This window comes from Colias philodice, chromosome 23, assembly GCF_061535455.1.
Source record: "Colias philodice isolate Cphi_HAF_F1 chromosome 23, ilColPhil1 Martin Lab GWU primary, whole genome shotgun sequence".
NCBI classification, from domain to species: Eukaryota; Metazoa; Arthropoda; class Insecta; order Lepidoptera; family Pieridae; genus Colias; species Colias philodice.
In genome coordinates, this window is record NC_143108.1 from 4,258,070 (window position 1) to 4,262,833 (window position 4,764).

General features: G+C 36.6%; 1 long non-coding RNA gene across 1 annotated transcript; it reads left to right on the forward strand.

Annotated features, from left to right (window-relative positions):
- Positions 1-426: 426 nt before the first annotated feature.
- Positions 427-1,433, forward strand: LOC149477989 (uncharacterized). The gene is made up of 2 exons (XR_016317503.1): positions 427-695; positions 1,280-1,433. It is a non-coding gene; the product is annotated as an uncharacterized LOC149477989 (long non-coding RNA).
- Positions 1,434-4,764: the final 3,331 nt, after the last annotated feature.

The window sequence follows — 4,764 nt, forward strand, 5'->3', positions numbered from 1 at the left end:
GTGGAAATGCACTTACTTAACAGTTAACTAAAGATGTAATAACAACTGGAGTTGTTAAAAAAAGGTGCTATAAGGGTAAAACCGCGAAAAATTGTACATGAATTATTTTTTCAATGTTCCCATTTTATTTCTCATATGGCATCAACGTTTTTTGACAACAAGTGTTTTGTTAGATATGTAATAAAAGGTATGCTTGTGTTCTTTTAGATTATTTCATAAAACTCAATCTATCTCTTGCAGAAATATTTTATTTTATATTTTTTTTACTGGCTCCACTTTTCTGTCCATATAAAAAATATTTGTCCACCTAACACCCTTGTGACAAAAACTGATAACCCCTACGAAATGGTATGACTGACTCGCATTTTTATGAAAAATTTAAGTTATTCGGTTCTTATTCAACATGAAGATAAAAATCTTTTAATGCACAAGGCCTTAATCTTTTTTTTATTATTATTTAAAAAACTGTCCACTTTTTTTATACGTGTGTAACGTCACGTATGTAACGTCTCTAACTGCCATACTATAAGAATTATCAGAATCCTTCTCTTATTTTATTGAGTGGCAACACTATTTGGCATGCTGGCAAAATTTAAAAAACAAAGCAGCCATTTTTTCTTTGAGAGAAATGGTGTTTTGTATTGATGTGAGATTTGTCGCTCGAAAAAAGGGTATTTAAAGTGTTCGATTGCGAGGTAAGTATATATATTCTGTCTTATTATTATAAATCTTTACGTAGGTTTACTATAAAACTAAAGAATCAGACTACTTCGTGGTTCTTAGCATTCACAATCGAGTAGTAATTTTAATTTAAGGTTATGTCGCCCGCATTTTTTGTCATGATTGTAACGATGTGTAACGAAATGTGTTACGTTACAGTCATGACATATTGTTAGGCTTAGAACACATAGGTCTATTAAAAAATTGCGCGAAAAAAAGGACGATAATATTTTCAAATCTAAATGGCTGAACGGATTTTGATGTGCAAGATATCATTGGATTGGTCTTTATCTATAGTTTTCCATTACCTTAATATGTTTTACCTGATTGTACAAAAAAAAGAATAAAATAAAATAATTAATAAAAAAAATAAAAAACTGACACTGCAAATTCATAACACGCAGTCGGAGGCTATATAAGATGTATAGAATGGGTAGAGGCCAGTAATATTTTGTAGCCTTGTAGCCTCCGACTGCGTGTTATGAATTTGCAGTGTCAGTCGGGTTTTTTTAAAAATTTTTTATTAATTATTTTTTCAAATGAGAAAATCAAATTACAGATGGCGTTGACGAATGCCGAAAGGCAAAAAAATATCGAGAGAAGTTACAAGTTCAAAATCCCGAGAAATATAAAGAACTACAAACGAAAAATGCAGAAAGGAATAAAAAGCGGAAAAAATATCAATTTTTTTCAATACAATTTTGATTTATGCATCTTTTTGTTTTAATTCATTATTTTATGATATGAATTGGTTTTACCTACCTATATCTCCATTTTTTCCTGTCGTGTGAGTGTAAGACACCGTGTCGACGTTAACTTTTTAATGCTAGGAAGAAAAGATAACTGATATATGTACTAAGCTTTATAATGGTCATGTAAGTAACATTCAGTCATGTATGTAACGTTTGTTATGATGTCATGAATGTAACGGTACAATTTTTCGCGGTTATACCCATAAAATTGAATTACTAGGACTTTTAGAATGTACCATACATTCCAAAAGTATGTAACGACTGACCAGTATAATCTCTCCCATAGCAACGTATGTTATAAAGAGATTTTGTGAACCTAATTATGAGCAAAGTGATAGTGAGTTGCTGGTTGCTTGATAAAATTTTCTATTCACTGCTATTTATCTAATAATAAGATAGCCCTGTTTTAGTTAAGGAGCTTTAACATTTATTTCACTAATGAACTTTCTTAATGAGCAATTAAGTTATCTGATTGCATTTCGACCAAGATTTAATAGATAAAACAATACCCTAAACATTAACATGTTATGAAACTCGTAAAAAATAATGATCTCATAATTATTATACTATCACAAGTTATAAGTAACAACCAGCACGGATTCCATTTTGTTAAGGACGCGTTTACGAATCTGACAAAAATACGCAGTTTTTCAGTGCATTTTGCGGCGAAATAGTACAAAACCAAATATAACTAATAATTACCATAAATAGATTACTCCTTAATCTTTAAATGGTACTATATTTTAAGTCGAAAATTTTGGTTTATAATATTGAAAAAAATAATTTCCGTTGCCTCTTCACCCAAAATTGACAATATCGTGCTGAATAAACGAACATTTTTCTTGTATTTAATAAAACAAATTGATTTATTTAAAAATATTTTAAGTAAGTAGACATGTCTAACTCAAAAAGGTACTAGATAAAACTATCAAAATGTTACAAATAGGCTGAGAAAAAAATGAAAATGAAACCTTATTTTTTCACATATTTAGTTGTAACGCGTGATACTTATTGGATTGAAATAAGGGTTATTTTACCGGCGCATCTTGATTTATTGCACAAAAATTTGTAATGAAATATTTTAGTCTGCGCTCGGCCGCCGTTGTGAGTGGACACTGTGACGCTTGTAAGCAGCTCCTCGTTTACGAAAAGATCACTGTACGAATACAAAATATTTCACCTAATAAACTTGATCCTTCACGCATTTATTTTATTTATAGATTTTATACTTATGGGATTATAAATTTCATATTTAGTTTCTGACTTGATGGAGTGACCTGAACGTATACTTCGAAGACTGCTACTGGAACTAATAGACGAGTAGAGCTAGGTATGCCGAGTTTGGGCTCGTTTTGTTAGTTATGTTGAGACCTTACCTCCGGACTTGATGGAGTGACCTGAAGGTGTACTTCGAAGACGGCTACTGGAACTAATAGACGAGTAGAGCTAGGTATGCCGAGTTTGGGCTCGTTTTGTTAGTTATGTTGAGACCTTACCTCCGGACTTGATGGAGTGACCTGAAGGTGTACTTCGAAGACGGCTACTGGAACTAATAGACGAGTAGAGCTAGGTATGCCGAGTTTGGGCTCGTTTTGTTAGTTATGTTGAGACCTTACCTCCGGACTTGATGGAGTGACCTGAAGGTGTACTTCGAAGACGGCTACTGGAACTAATAGACGAGTAGAGCTAGGTATGCCGAGTTTGGGCTCGTTTTGTTAGTTATGTTGAGACCTTACCTCCGGACTTGATGGAGTGACCTGAAGGTGTACTTCGAAGACGGCTACTGGAACTTATAGACGAGTAGAGCTAGGTATGCCGATTTTGGGTACGTTTTGTTAGTTATGTTGAGACCTTACCTCCGGACTTGATGGAGTGACCTGAAGGTGTACTTCGAAGACGGCTACTGGAACTAATAGACGAGTAGAGCTAGGTATGCCGAGTTTGGGCTCGTTTTGTTAGTTACGTTGAGACCTTACCTCCGGACTTGATGGAGTGACCTGAAGGTGTACTTCGAAGACGGCTACTGGAACTAATAGACGAGTAGAGCTAGGTATGCCGAGTTTGGGCTCGTTTTGTTAGTTACGTTGAGACCTTACCTCCGGACTTGATGGAGTGACCTGAAGGTGTACTTCGAAGACTGCTACTGGAACTAATAGACGAGTAGAGCTAGGTATGCCGAGTTTGGGCTCGTTTTGTTAGTTACGTTGAGACCTTACCTCCGGACTTGATGGAGTGACCTGAAGGTGTACTTCGAAGACGGCTACTGGAACTAATAGACGAGTAGAGCTAGGTATGCCGAGTTTGGGCTCGTTTTGTTAGTTACGTTGAGACCTTACCTCCGGACTTGATGGAGTGACCTGAAGGTGTACTTCGAAGACGGCTACTGGAACTAATAGACGAGTAGAGCTAGGTATGCCGAGTTTGGGCTCGTTTTGTTAGTTACGTTGAGACCTTACCTCCGGACTTGATGGAGTGACCTGAAGGTGTACTTCGAAGACGGCTACTGGAACTAATAGACGAGTAGAGCTAGGTATGCCGAGTTTGGGCTCGTTTTGTTAGTTACGTTGAGACCTTACCTCCGGACTTGATGGAGTGACCTGAAGGTGTACTTCGAAGACTGCTACTGGAACTAATAGACGAGTAGAGCTAGGTATGCCGAGTTTGGGCTCGTTTTGTTAGTTACGTTGAGACCTTACCTCCGGACTTGATGGAGTGACCTGAAGGTGTACTTCGAAGACGGCTACTGGAACTAATAAACGAGTAGAGCTAGGTATGCCGAGTTTGGGCTCGTTTTGTTAGTTATGTTGAGACCTTACCTCCGGACTTGATGGAGTAACCTGAAGGTGTACTTCGAAGACGGCTACTGGAACTAATAGACGAGTAGAGCTAGGTATGCCGAGATTGGGCTCGTTTTGTTAGTTATGTTGAGACCTTACCTCCGGACTTGATGGAGTGACCTGAAGGTGTACTTCGAAGACGGCTACTGGAACTAATAGACGAGTAGAGCTAGGTATGCCGAGTTTGGGCTCGTTTTGTTAGTTACGTTGAGACCTTACCTCCGGACTTGATGGAGTGACCTGAAAGTGTACTTCGAAGACGGCTTCTGGGACTAATATACGATACGATGATAGTGGTAATATAATGTATCTATCTATTTATAATCAATGTGTAGAGTAGAGTAGTGTAGGGTAGGATAGATAGGGTAGGGTTATGTAGGTTAAAAGATAAAAAAATGGATAAAACTCACGAAAAACAATTCTTTTTAATTAATTCTTAGTTTTCATTATATTAC